The sequence below is a fragment of the Triturus cristatus genome, chromosome 3_1 (genome assembly GCF_964204655.1).
Source record: "Triturus cristatus chromosome 3_1, aTriCri1.1, whole genome shotgun sequence".
Classification (NCBI taxonomy): Eukaryota; Metazoa; Chordata; class Amphibia; order Caudata; family Salamandridae; genus Triturus; species Triturus cristatus.
In genome coordinates, this window is record NC_140583.1 from 470557742 (window position 1) to 470572934 (window position 15193).

The window sequence follows — 15193 nt, forward strand, 5'->3', positions numbered from 1 at the left end:
AAAATAACACAAGAGCTCTTAGCCGTTTTCATGATATTTAAGCACCATGAGAGGATGTCAAAATAAACTTAATGTCGTTTTGTAAGTGCTTAAGCATATATAATATAATTTTAGTTATGCCTTTGGATTCAGTCAGATCGACTTTCAGTTCACCTCTGGTGGCAGATAAATTATATTTTCGTATATTTGATCTTTAATAATAATTTTTACAAGATAAAATAGCTCCTAAAATGGGTTAATAATGTCTTTTAAAATGATGTTGTCAAGTAAAGCTTCGTGGAGCTGTTTCGTTCACTTGTTCATGGGTTATCACCTCCAGTCGTGGCAAGGTCGCAACAATGCCAGACTTTCAGGTTATCTACATAAAATGTAATGGCATAGAGTAGGAAGAATTTACATAGTTATCAGTCACCTTGAAAACCTTTTGGCTTCATGACCCCGAAGGAACGAAGTTGGATATGTCCACTCTAGGTCGAGATGTCCTTAGCTTGAATGCATCTCCCCCACATATTTGGCAACAAAATGAACACATTTAGAACAATAATTAAGGACTCACATTTTATTGTGTTGCCCAGTGCCAAGTGAGCAGTACACACCGATTTCATCTCAACAAATGGGTATTGCATTTAAATGCTTGCAATCGGGGAGACTGCTTACAATTCTACTTAAACCCACAGAAAACAACAGCAGCTACTTAATAACAGCCCTCTTTGTAAGTACAGAAACACGTCTGGGGTACAGTTGTACAATCATAGTATTCAGAAGCCCAGGATCTCGAGTTACAGAAGTTCAGCATAATGTGATCGAAAGAGCATGCGTAGTTTATTTGTCGAGAAAAGGTTTTATTCTAAGCTAATTAACAAATCTACCTGACATACATATTTGAAAGATTATTACATTGTCTGTTAATCAAAAACACCTAAACGTCAACCTTTTTCAATTAAACTGTCTCCAACTCTACGATATCTTAATTCAAAATGGCATGCGCATCTTGAGCTTTTCCTTTTGTAGGCTGTCCATTGTAGATTCGGCAAGGCTGGATCCATGCAGGTTTTCATCATAACTTCTGACTTGGTAAATAAGTGCCATTTAGATTCATTGTATGTAAATTTCTGTCGCTTTTTGGTGTACTTTGAACACTTGTGCCCTGGTGCACTGCAGTAAGACCTAGTCTGCTTGCATGGTCTTTTACAGGTTCCTTTTCTCACACTTTATTTAGCTTTTCTTCAATTTTCCAATACTTATCACTGAGAAGATAGATTCCTTTTCATCATTGGTATGGCTGGGCTAGAGTTTGGCATTTTGTTACTGCCTTATTCTTTCTTAGGGCTTTGAGCCAGCACTGTAGTTGGATTAGGCCACACCTCATCTCCTACAGCAGCCTTTTTAGTTGTAGTGTTAGCATAACCATATATATCTATATATATATATATATTCACTGAAAAAACCATAGGTTTCACACATGTTATAGTTAGCGGAAATTTTACTGATAAAAAAACCAATGAAATTCCCCCGTTATAGTTAGTGCAGGCAACTATAACTCACGCGACCGCAATCCTCTGCTGATGCTAATACTGTATTTAGACACTTATTTGCCCATGTCTTCTTCCATACATTTTTAGCTATACATATATTACAAATATTTTTTTTTCATAAAGACACATATGTCATCAGCAGAAGATTGCGGTCGCGTGAGTTATAGTTGCCTGCACTAACTATAACGGGGGAATTTCATTGGTTTTTTATCAGTAAAATTTCCGCTAACTATAACATGTGTGAAACCTATGGTTTTTTCAGTGAATTTGCAAGGTTTTTTAAATGCTAATTCCTAACTATAACGTGTGTGAAACCTATGGTTTTTTCAGTGAATTTGTACGTTTTTTTTAAATGCTAAGTTACTTTACGCCATTCGTGGCGTGCGCGCCCACTTAACGCAGTTCGTTCCGTGCGCGCACGGTGCGCTTCGCGCACCGTGCGCGCACAGTGAGCACGCGGTGCGCTTCGCGCACCGCGCGCCCACTTTACGCAGTTAGTGCCGTGCACGCACGGTGGGCACGCAGTGCGATGACAAAGCAAGAAAGCACGTCAACAAATCTGTTTCTGCTTTCCTCCGTGACTATGGTATGGGTGCCATTTACCACAACAACTTGCGTTATGACATGCAAGACATTTATAGAGGAGATGGTGTGCACTTCAATGATGAAGGGAACAGAGTCTTCCTCTTGAACCTTAGACTCTGCATCGGTACTTACTTGTAGGTACCACTAAAAAATCATTTCATAAACACAACGGCTCTTTTTAGAGCCCCCTAATATCTAAACACTTAAATCTGATTTTCATTTTTTTTTTTTTTTTTTTTCCTACCGTACGCTTACCGTAAGCTTACCGTACGCGTACCCCGTGATTTTTTTTAAAATCAATAAATGTTTTCTTTGTACTTTTCTGTCCTTCTTTGACCCCCTTACAAATGTTAGGGGGTCTGTAACTCTCCTCATTGCCCCCTTTCCTTGTTTTCACTCTTTTTTTTCAGAGTGAAATACACAAAATGGCGGCCGCCGCTTCCTGGTTTCGGCCGATTCGAATGTTTACTAAGATCTAAGAGCCAATCAGAATCGCGCTCGCGCACGCCACCGTACGCTTACCGTAAGCGTACGGTAAGCGTACCGTAAGCGGGCTCAGATATATATATTGATTTAAAGGCTATTTTCTCAGAATCTACTGAACAGATTTACACCAAACCTACAAAAGGCACTTCCTTGACCTAGGGACTACCTCTCTGCCAAATTTTGAGTAATTCTGTTCAGCCGTTCGGGCTGTAGCTCGTTCTAAAGGTCCTATGGAAAAATGCATGGGAAAAACGCGTTTTGGGACCCCCCTTTTATCTCAGCCCCCGCTTGACGGATCCCCCCGACACTTTCAGGGTAGGAGCGGAGCGTAGCGCCCCACCTATTTTGAGAAATTCGCGAGGATTCGTCGACCGGCGCCAAAGTTATTCAAAATAGAATGTTGAGGTTTTCCTATGGAAACGTGGTCCTAACTATAACTACCTACTGGCGACCGCCAGTAGGTAATATATAGATATATATGTATATATATAAAATATCAGGGTTTTTATCTCTTTACCCTTTACTCACTTATCTAAATCCACATCATACTCAACTCAGCTACCATCATCTACAATTTTTCACAGTTTGGCCCATATAAACCCTACAACATCAATCTCTACAATTTCACAAATCATTAAGACCAGGATAATTCAGAGACGAAAGCCCACTCCTTCATGAGGACCTGGAATAAAGAAGTGCCTACCTATCTGAAAGAGACTATTAGTTAAGGATTCCTCACCTTAGAATTACCCCGTGGCGTCAGAATGGATCCGGCGAATTTTTCTTCAACAGTACCCCTACATGTCGGTAGGTGGCGTCAGTCACCCGTTCGTCGTTGGCTTTGTGGTCGCCGGAATGACGTTGTGGTATCTACTTAGACGCCGCCCCTGCACGCTGACATCAGTTCTTTCTTTTTTGCGCACCAGCCAGCACAGATCCGGAGAGAGCGGTGCCTCGAGTCTATCTAAGCTTCAGGTTTGAATGATCAAAGCACAAAAATAAATAACATTTCAATTATAATTTTAATGCAGGTAAATTCCCAACACCACACCACAGTTCAGAGTCAAATACCTTTCAAGTCAATTACCTGGTGAGAATGAGAGAGAGAGAGACATAAATCGCAAATTCAGAAGACAGGCATGAATCTTACAAACCAAAGAACGGTTGCAGATTATCAGGAATACGTAGAATCATGGTCAGCTTAAAAAGACGCTAGAGCACAGCGTGCAATAGCCGGAGTCATATAACCCCTTCAGCCGTAAGGGTTTGCCTGCTTGACTTCACCAGCTGATAAAATGCAGGAGATAAGGAAAGTTCAGTTGAGGGAAAATCAGAGTTCAGTCCGACAGCATGCCACACATATAGGAAATTTCAAAGTAGTCAGCCCCGTCCTTTTTCTCACCGGGCAGTTATTCTTCCAGTTATGCAGACTTCCTTCCCACAAAGTATCCTTTACACAGTTTGCGCAATTTCCTTTGGTCAAAGTCTATGGTCTGTCCATGGAGTGATCATTCCCTTACCAAATCGATCCGGAAATTATACTTAATACAATTGTCCGATGTTCATCATTTTACTAAAGGTGCAAGTTCATCTTTCCTCGAAACTAGGAAGTTCATTTGTATCTTATCATGTCCGTTCTTAAGAGCCACTCTTCAGAGCTTGCAATAAAGTCGACACAGTTTGTACTGACAGAGAGGGTGTCCATTATTCGAGATCTAGAGAACGAAACTTTAGGAACATTTATCACAGTAAGAAATAAAGTCACGTCAGCATATTTTACTCTTCCTGGAAGGAATTTAATGAATAAAAAATATTCTGAGGCCTACTCGGAAACCTACTGTATAGTATTACTTAACGATTCAAGTATTTAAATGATCAATGAAGAAGATACTTCATTTGTGATTAATACTCTTCATAGGAATCAATATTTCAAACACCAATTTGTATTCCATCAAGCATTCATTCATTTGTGAAATTATTTATAAGTCAGCAAACACATTTCTCTCGACATTTTAAAATGTCAGCTTCTCCTAACAGTGCTGCTAAGTGATCAGAAATTATTTTATTCATCTTCCGCTTAAGATAATCCATTTCCCTTACAAAATGAGCAACTTGTTCTAACATTTTCATTGATCATACTGGTTAAAGGCTACTTCATTACGTCACGACTTATACCATGTATAGGCTTTCCTTGTACATTTGCTTATTGTAAATTCATTAACATTATCTATTTCTCTCTCCCTCAAAAATGTTCATCTCAAACTGGTTTACAATCATACGGCATGCTTTTATGATGCAGATTAAACTCATATGTTTAACGAATCACACTGTTAGTCATGTGTTTTTTAAGTATATAGTAGTATGATGTTATCCTGTGGGCAGGAATTGACTGAGACATACTAAGAAATGTGTGTTCCATCATATGTGTGTGTGTGTGTGTATTATTTATTTGTTACCTACTGACAGTTGCCAGTAGGTAGTTATAGTTAAGACCATGTTTCTATAGAAAAAGCTTTTTTGACTTGCCTCTGTCTTTGGCGTTGTTTTGCCAAATCTTCAAGTGTCATTGTGAGTCTAAACGTGAATAAAAGGTTTGGGGGTGATCCGTTTGGGGGTGGAGCGGGCGGCAAGAAAAAGGGTGTGTGTTAAAAAAATACGATTTCCCCTGCTAATTCCCTTAGGGGCTTTGAACATTACTATAGCTGAAACCACTGGACGGAATTACACCAACTTTGGCAGGAAGGTAGATTTTGGTTTGCATATTACACTTTCAGTTATTTGGTGTACATCAGTTATTAAATTTGTCAAAAATTTCTGGGAAAGTAAATAAGGATATCTGGACTGAGTATAGGTACAGATCTCATGGTGAGATCTGATTGACTGTGAGCACTTCAGCCAGAAAGTGCTGTTAGCCATCTTGGGACCAATATACATAATATCACCCCAATAAAATGTATTGTAGTGAATGTCAGGTGTTGAGGGTAACAAAAAGGAGAAATCATTTGTTGATGGAACTGTACTAATTTTAGAAAATGTGGTGTGTTCTAAGGGGATTTTACCCTGTGAAAGAGCTTTCTGCTGGGAGTACATCAATCATGTTTAAAAGAAAACAGTTTTCCTCTGTTTTTCCCTTAAAGGATATTGAAGGTGCTCCAGAAGATAAAATGAGAGCATATTTCCTGGAAATTCACACTATGTTTGTCAGTCATATGAGAATGATATCTGACATTTCAGTAAAACATGTACTTCCAGCAGGAGCAACCTGTCAGTTGATTCCCTTGTGTTCTGCTGCAGCCTTCCAGAATGTTCTGAAGAACAACTAGAGCGCTAACAGTCTTACTTATGGCAAAAGTATGGTACAGCTGAAGCCATCTTGATTGAATCAAACTGATAAAACATTTAATTCTTCTGGCACGAGTGCCCAGGCCGCGCTGAGGCAGCCGGCACCCTCACACAAAAGTCCGGCCGGTGGGCCCTGCGTGGATCGCATTGCAGGAGCACGGCCGGCAGTACGCCCAGACTCGGAATAAGGGGTATCTTTGGCCCAGGCTAGGACGTCAGCCTGGTACGGCAGGATCTGGAGAGACCCCTGGTGCCTTCTGAGAAGACCTGGAGGAATGGAACCCGGGCAAGGGGTTGGCCCCGAGACAAAAGGGGTGCTGCGGTTGAGGGGGGATGCACGCCGCCTCACAAACTGTGCCTGGGATCGAATGGTGGCAAAGGAAGGCCCGCTCCACGGTGCTGTAAGCATCAGGTGAGAGAGTTTGGAAGTTCCTCTGCTCCATAGAGACACTACTTTCTCGTCGCAAGTGATCATATTGACCCACTGAGCAACTGTTTCCAGGTTAGCAGAGTTCTAGCGACCACGGATGGTGCGATGCCCCCGTGGCTTTAGGAGCGGCTGCAATAAGTTTGCAGGATGAGCTCCCTGCCAGGGGATAGGCGTGGATCATTCGGAAACTGTGCCCCTGAACACGCATACGCATCCAGTTGCGGCAAACCAACATAGTCGCCAGCATATCACCCACATGGAGTGGGGATCTGGAGTTCTGAATAACTAGAAGTTGCATACCGGGCGTAATCTGGACGTGGGGATTAAGAAATGAGGCCCAGAGTGCGAACGGCCCATTAAGCTAGATTGAAAATTCCAACCTCCACTACTAAACAATCAGCTAGAGGCACAAGAGAAGCCACGCACCGCAGGTGACATCTCAATTGCAACCGTTAAAAATAAACGCACTCGCAGAGAGCTCTGCCAGTGCGTCCAGCGCAGGGCCCTCCAGTGGGCCACAGTGTACCCGAAAAACGGGGAAAACGGATATCAAACAACAAAAGCTGGTCTTTGAACAGCGGAAACCCACTTGAGGAACCCCAGCTATGGAGGACAGCCAGCTGGAGATGGACTCGGCTGGCGCAGCACCCTCCGAACCAGACATCCGGAAAATGTTCAGGGATCTCAAGCAATCACTTACAGCCATAGACTCTAAAATTTACTCCCTGTGAGACAGATTTGATCTGCTAAAGGAAAAGATGACCAAACATGGGGAAAATCTTGAACAGGTGGAACAGCACACCTCTGCGCTCGAAAACGAAGGCAAAGCCACCCGGAAAAAACTCCTTAACATGGAGAAACTCCTGGAGCTGATGAGGTCCAAAAACGAAAACTTGGAGGCCAGGTCACGCAGAAGCAACCTCCGAATCATAGGAGTTCCAGAGTCCACTGCCAATACAAGGGTGTAAGACTATGTTGAGGAAATGCTGCGGGCCCTTTTTGGAGAAGCGCTATCACACATGTGTATCGTGAAGCAAGCCCACAGATCCTTGGGCCCCCACCCCCTCCAGGTGCACCTGCAAGGTCCATTATCGCACGCCTCTTGAACTATCGAGGCAAAAAAATGGTTGATGCATACTGACGCCCGTGACCAACCTTTCACCATTCATCGATCCATCACGAAGATTTTGAACAGAAGCGTTTGACTAACGCTTGAAGCACACCGCGCTAATGACTCCAACTTGAGAACTGCACCAGATGTCCCAAGACCTCCAAGGGTACTCGCCCCCATCAGTCTAATCTAGACATTTCAACGAGCGAGGTCACTGTGGAAGATATCTATGCTCTCAGAACATTTACTGTCACTATGAGTCACCTAGGATACTTTCTACAAGTCCATTTGGGCTTCTTTTAGGCTGTCACTCCCCTGCCCCTGTCCTGATGAAGACCTGCACTGATTTTATAGTAGTGCAGACCCTGGGTTGAAACGTCAACACTATCCCCTAGACCAGTTGCAGGAGTCTGCGAAAAACTAATTGACTCAGTTCACAGAACTACTAAAAACATTCGCCTTCTGGCCTCCCGAGTCCTCTAATCCCTTTTTAGCCACTCTGTACATATTACGCACTATATCACTGAGCACCACATGTCACCTTGTCACAAACTGTATTTCACTGTGTGCTTTGACGGCCTTTCAAATGTTAATGGGTATTTATATATGAATGACGTAATTTATATAAAAAACCTCGAAATACCCTACCTGTTTTTCTGTGTGTGTTGCTTATGACTGATCGCTTTCTATGAATAACCAATGATTTGTGCAATTGCTTGAGGAATTTTCTTACCCGACAGAACCATTGTTACTTTAGTATATCTTGAACTATCGAGACAGAGATACGGTGATGCGATTAGCCAGTGACATGCAAAACATTGCATATCAGGGCATCTCAAGCTCCTTCTACCCTGATTTCACCATGACAGTGCAAACAGCCAGAAGAGACTTCCTGCCAATCAAACGTGCATTGCTGCAGCCAGAGGTCAAATACTCCGTACTATACCCAGTCAAGCTTCGGATATTTCATCCTGGAAAGACCACATACTTCACTGAGCCCAAGAGTGCAGCAAGCTTCGTAAAAGACCTACAAGTGGCCAGGAAGACCGTCGGACCTAGAAAAAGACGCAGAGGAAGAAAACCGTGCAAGCTTAACTTGGCAAAACAGACCGCGGACGAAGCATTATAGGAGCGGGCACGACCTGCACCTAGGGACAATGTCTCTACCCACTGGTATCCTTTACCTCCACTTTATATGTGGAAGCTGTTGTTTCTACTTACTTGGATTATTCTTATGACTGGTTAACTACGCCTGAAAACCTTGTCCTGCTGCTGGACTTCCGCTGATGGGCATGCAGGGCTCTCAGTATTTTCACCCCTCCCTGGGTGTTCCCCTTACACTGCATAATGATGCACCCATGTTGGGGCGGTGGGAGGATGGGGTTACATACTCAGCCTGATTGGGGGTGCTGGAGTGGGTGGGGGTGGGCTATGTTTTGGAAGTTCACCGATAGCAACTGTTTGAAGTGCCATCCCTTTCCATTATTTCCCTCCCTCTTCCCTGACCTTCCGTCACATCGCAGCTGGCGGCATTGCATGCATTTAGACGAACAACGAAGGAGGGCAACATGACTAGAGTGAAGCGGGTTACTTGGAATGCCCAAGGCCTGAATGATGCACAAAAGATGAGAATTATAGCCGTGCAGCTGGACCGCCATACAGCAGATCTTACTGAGGCTACACTTGGGCGGTTGCAAGTGAGGTGGGTGGGCGAAAAATACATGGTATACTATCCAAATTATGAGCGAGGGGTTGCCATACTTATAAAAAAAAAAAAATAGGGACTGCACTGGCACACGCATACATTGATTTTCGACAAGATGTGCAGATATGTTCTGCTAGCTGGCACGGTAGGAGGATAGCCGATTAGACTCATCTCCTTATATGGCCTAACACAGATGATCCAGGCTTCTTTGCAGAGGTCTGAAGAGTGGTGCACTCTATGGGCCCTGGCTCTATAACCTGGGGAGGGGACTACAATGTAGTAATAGATGTCCAAAAAGATAGATCGGGAGACTCCCGCCGCCCTCACTCCGAGCGGCTGCACAACTGCAAGCCATAATTTCAGAGGGCGGCCTGATAAATATATAGTGCTGTAGGCAACTCGAAGAGAGATGTGGAACATGCGTGACGTCCGCTTGGCCCTCATGGTCAAGGATAGACTATTGGTTGGTCTCCTGAGACGTAGCGACGTGGACTGTGGAGGTGCAACACCTACCTAAAACCCTTTCGGATCACTTTCCGGTGATGCTTGTGCTGTGCTGGAGCTCCAAGACTTCCCGACCAGAGCATTCACCTGGAGACTGCCGCCAGATGCACCATGTGACCAGATATTCCGTGAAACCATTAGACAGGCTATATCTGAATATTTTCTTCAATTCCCCTTCAACCATTGGGGATGCCTTTAAAACAGTCATATGGGGTGAATGTACTGCCATCCAGGCGTGAGTGCTCCGGTCGCTGCGGGGGGATCCTAAACGATTAGAAGGTGAAATACAGGTCCTGGAGCAGGAGTTTTTTGCCAGCAAAGATAACCTGTAGTGTGACATTAGAGCTAAACTAGATGAGTTCTGGGAGGCGGCCTTGAGTGAAACACACTTTCTTGGCAAAGAAGCCAGAGCCCAACGTTACGGAGAGAGAAAGCGTGCAGGAAAGATGCTGGGCCAGTGATTATATACCCGAGAAAAGCACAGCCGACGGGTATCCGGCAGTGGGCCACTCAGCTATTCAAGCTGAAATTATCTCTTTTTACGCTTCCCTCTACTGGGCCCAACAAGAAACATCACCTCCCGAGCTGGAGGAGTTCTTCGACACGCTGCAGCTACTGTGGCTAGAGGAGGGAAATCGGACATACCTTGATGAACCATTTACAGAAGAGGAGGTCAGTAAGACCATCCGGGCTCCCCAGGTGACAAGATACCTGGACTTGACGGTTTATCCGCAGTTTTCTACAAGGAATATGTAAATTTACTCGCCCCACATCTAATAAGTATGTATGAGCAGTCGGTAGAGCAAGGGACCCTCCCCCCATCGCTACGGGAGGCACTCATCACCATCTTAAAACCTGACAAAGACCCCGTCAAATGTGACTCATACCGGCCGCTCTCCATGTTCAACGTGGACAACAAGATCCTCGCCAAACTTATTGAGGCGCGTCTCCTCCCTCTGCTGCCCATGGTGCTGCGCTTGGACCAATGCGGTTTTGTTTCGGGTAGAGCGACTGCCCACAATCTCCGTATGCTTTTCACCGAGCCAGGCGCCAGCCGTGCATACTGAGGCGATAGATAACAACAGCCTAGGCGGGTTGAGACTAATAGGTCTTGCACCTCCCCTATACACCCCCATCCCCAGTTTGTTACAATAGCACCTTTTTTTTATTTTCCTTCTTCTCTTTTTGGAATCACAAAAGGTATCCTGTAATCAGACACTACTATTTGTAGCGGAGTGCATTGATTATGTGTTCAGAGAGCGACAAGGCCACGTGAACAGATAAATGTAGTATATGGATTAATATCTGTCACGGAGAGAAGTAGGCCTATTACTAATGTCCTGGAAGTCTATTCCTGCACTATATACAACTGAAACTTTGAATAAAGAGAATTAAAAAAAAAACATGGATGATGCTTGGTATTACAGAACCTGCTTGTGCACTTTCACTTGTAGCTTAATTTGCCATGTAAAATCTGTTTGGCAAGTCTTAAATCCAAGTTTCAATATGCACAAGTCACATGCTGGAGATGCTTTAGGTGTGCTATAAAGCATGTTGGTTTGTGCTAAAAAGATGAGAGATGGTCTCTTCAGTTCGCAAAGTTATTTTTTCCACTGCATTGCCCTATGCCAAGTACTACATAGAGTATGCCATCCCTAAAGCAACTTACATACATGTTCAAAAATACATAAAGCCTCGTTTCAGCTATTGGGACAGCTACAGAAGCATTTATAGATTGTCACTCACCAGATCAGACAGTCCTCTCGTGGTTGCCAGAGGCGGGTCTTGCCTAGCTTGCCCACTTAGGTCAGGTGCCATTTTACTTTTAAAAATCAAAACGGTGGACTTACCCACAGCTATGCGGCAATAGTTTTTGGCATTTCCCAGGACAGAGCCTACCCAGTTGCCCTAGTTGCTAATGTCCAGGCGATCGCTTAGCTGCGATGAGCGTTCCTATATGCTCATCTCTGCAGCTCATTGGACATTGCCCGTCCTGACATCCTCGAATCCCCGACCCTTGTTAGTCCAGAGCTACGGCGCGCAACTGAGGACCATTGCTAAATACTAGTAGAGACTGTGATGTCCACAGGCTGACAAGCTGCCAGGACACTGCAGTGAGAACTGGCCCTTGCGCTGCATCCGGAAGTGAACGAGTAGGAAACAGCCACGGTGAAATGCAGACTCCTGCAGTCAACCACAGGAGTTTAGTGGCCCATACGGAAGCTCTGCAGGTATTCTTCAAAACTCAGCCCATCGAGGGTGGGTGGCTGGTACAAATCAAGTGTCAGCAGTGGCACTCATGTGAAATCAAAACATCGTAAGCAAAACAAATAGTGAGAGGGGCCAGAGGGCCTGGCCAGGCATATAGTCCGCCTCCAGCCCAGGAGCGTATTGGGAAGAGGGTACAAGGCTACTCCTCCATTTTAAGCTAGCTCTCCCTTCTATACCACGAGGACCAGAGTCAAGATGGCGCTTCACTCTCACTCTAATACCGAGGTTGGACTGAGGCCACAAGGTTGATTGAAAGTTAAGAAGCCTAAGCTCCATAGTATGTTTACCTGTATGAGCTAAAGAAGTTGCCATTTTGCAATGGCTTGGATAATGATCCCCTCAGTAGCTAGTTCCTTTTGCACAGTTTTATTATTGGATATAATCTATATTTTCCTCACTCCCTTTACACATACTATAGCTGCCAGTGAACAGTTAGGGGTATCTTCCCAGGGCCTGTATGCCTGTTGGAAATGGGACAGTCCCTCTCTATCCTCACCCCCTACAATACACACTAAATCGGTAGATGAACTTATATTTCCATTTCCCACTGCCCAGGGCACTGTTGGTACAATCAACCATCAGGTCTATTGTTATCCCACTACTGGGGATGCTTAGGGTACGAAGAATGTTCTGCATAGGAACCAACTTCATCCCGAAATCCAGGTGGACTCTGCTTAGTCACAAGGAAAACAACAAGATATGAACATTATAATTTGGTCCCAATTGACCTCGTCCATTCTGTGGTGCCTATTCCGGTCACCTGTCATGTAGTCTAACCCCACTAAAGCTCCCGTCCATTTTATGGAACAAGTAGGACAAAATGTCCTTAGACTTATTTATCTTCCTAATCAATCAAAAGATGCATCCAAAACCCTAAAATATAGATTTCTCAAAGTTCACCTTGAAATGCTTATTGTGAACCCTTATTTTAGCACAAAGGGAGGAACTATAATTAGCAATCTTATATTGTACACAGAAAGAGGAGCACAATGAGGGAAAGTCTTGCTTTCTCAGCTCCCGATCTCGGCATCTAAGATAATGCTGCATGGGCTCAAACTCTCAGTAGCACCCTCACCAACTTATAGAGCGGTTGCAATCATCACCCTATGCATTAACAGGATTATCCCCATACAATCCTCAGATACCAACCTAGACAATTTTGATGTAACCTCTTCAGTCATTAAAAATGGCATAACTAGTAATGATCAGGCCGCCGCCCAAGACACTCTTGTCTCTTCAAGAAAGCCCAATACTGTCCTCTCATGCTCTAGCCATTACTAGTGCTCCTGCTTTTCTCCCAAAGGGCTCCCCCATGGTTTACAATACACATAACATCATCACTCAAACTACACACAGGGACCCTGAGACCCTACTCCTGAATCAGCAAGCTAGAATAAGCCCTCACTACACCTCTATAGAAACAATCGCAGAGCTATATATCCTCCAAAGCAACCTTTTCAATGCTTTTCTGCTATCCCCCTGGCGGTTGAACACATACCGGGTGATACTACAAATGTGCCCAAGGCACTAAGCGTGACCCAAACAATTGCCCCTGTGATGCCTGTCAACCCTAAAATGAACAATATCTTACACCAGAAGACCAAGCGCTCCCACTCAAACAGCTCACCTGCTCCCCGCCCCAACGCCTCACGTCCCAATCCATCTACAACCCAACCTCCACTCCGCTGGCAGTCCCAGGCCAGATGCAAACTAACATTACAGACATGAGCACCCTCCATCGCCTGGCTTAGGTGCTCCAGAGTCGCCCACCTGTTCTCACTCATCTCTAAAAGTCAGACCTAGCGCGATGGCTAAGGACCTAAAACTACTTTTTTTTTAAAACATATTTTATTGATTTTTCACAACAAACTTCAGGGAACAATAGCTGTTATCGTATGTCTGACATTACATGGATTCACATAGAGGAGTGAACTGCATAGTGCATGGAAATAAAATATGCACATACACCTCAGCAACCATGTCTGAAAATAATCCACATTACCATTATATAACGGCTGCATCCCTGTGCCTATTGCTTGGTATGGTCTCTTCTCATTTTAACATGCAGCAATACTTATCCGACCTTAGCAGTAAACAGAACCTAAAACTACTTAAGGCAGATCTAAAAAGCCTTATAAGCATCACCTCAGAGTTTGTGATCAACATGCGTAGGAGAGTAATAGACTCAACCACACCCTTGATGTTAATAACGCACTATACCTAAATCACGCCCCTTAGACAACAGGATCTCTACTGTCTTGGCACTTCCCCACCTGAAATGGCAAAAGATACCTTACCACAATGCCTTTTCACAGCCACTCAGATTGAAGGATACCTTTCCCGAAAGGGACATTCACTCCCTCCTCCTCTCATACAATTCTGCCTACTCCGCAAGCAGAGTTGGGGGCGGGGGAAACCCCAAACTCTCCCTACAAACTCACACAGAGATACTAGGCACAATCCCAGAGCTGTAAGCAAATCAAACTGTAAACAAGTGCCCATCTCTAAGCTATCCTCTGCTAACATCAAAGCACACCTGAAATGCCTGCTACTCAATTGCAGATCGGCAGTGAAACATGCGGCGGACATCGTGGACCTCATCCTTACACACAAGCTAGATGATCTGAAAGACACTATTAGTTATAGATTTTTTACCTTAGAATTACCCCCAGGAGACAGACTGGATCCGGAGAATTTTTTTCTTCAGCAGTACCCCTGCTTGTCGGTAGGTGGCGTTGGTCGACCCTGCGTTCGTCATTTGCCTCGTGGTCACCGGAATAACATTGCAGTATATACGTAGATGCCGCCCCTGCGTGCTGACGTCAGTTCTTTCTTTTTTCGCGTAGATCCTTAGAGAGCGGTACCTCGAGTCACTTTTTGCGACTTTTTGTCGACATCTTTTCGAGTTGTCTGACTCCTGGTGCACGCAGGGATCTCCCATCCTCAAACTGGCTTCAAGGCTTGCGACTTGTCGGTAACGGACCTGCACCTTGTGTGCTTTTGGTGTTTGGAGTGCGACCATGACTGGAAGTTGTGTTCCGACTGCTGGGCCATGAACCCGAAGTCTTTGTAGGAGCAGTCCCGAAAGCTTCTAGAATCCCGGCATTCTGCTCCGTACCGCTCGAGGTCCCAGTCGTGAGGGAGGTCGCCGGACCGGGTGCAAAGTCATCACCACCACTCCTCGTCGAAGTAGTCGGGTAAGTCGAAGCACAAAAAGAAGGCAA

The 15193-nt window shown here is 44.6% G+C and overlaps 1 protein-coding gene across 5 annotated transcripts in view; it reads left to right on the forward strand.

Moving 5' to 3' along the window:
* The window catches only part of EFL1 (elongation factor like GTPase 1), a 987271-nt gene that overhangs the window by 355817 nt on the left and 616261 nt on the right, over window positions 1-15193 (forward strand). The gene's annotated exons all lie outside the window — the stretch shown is intronic.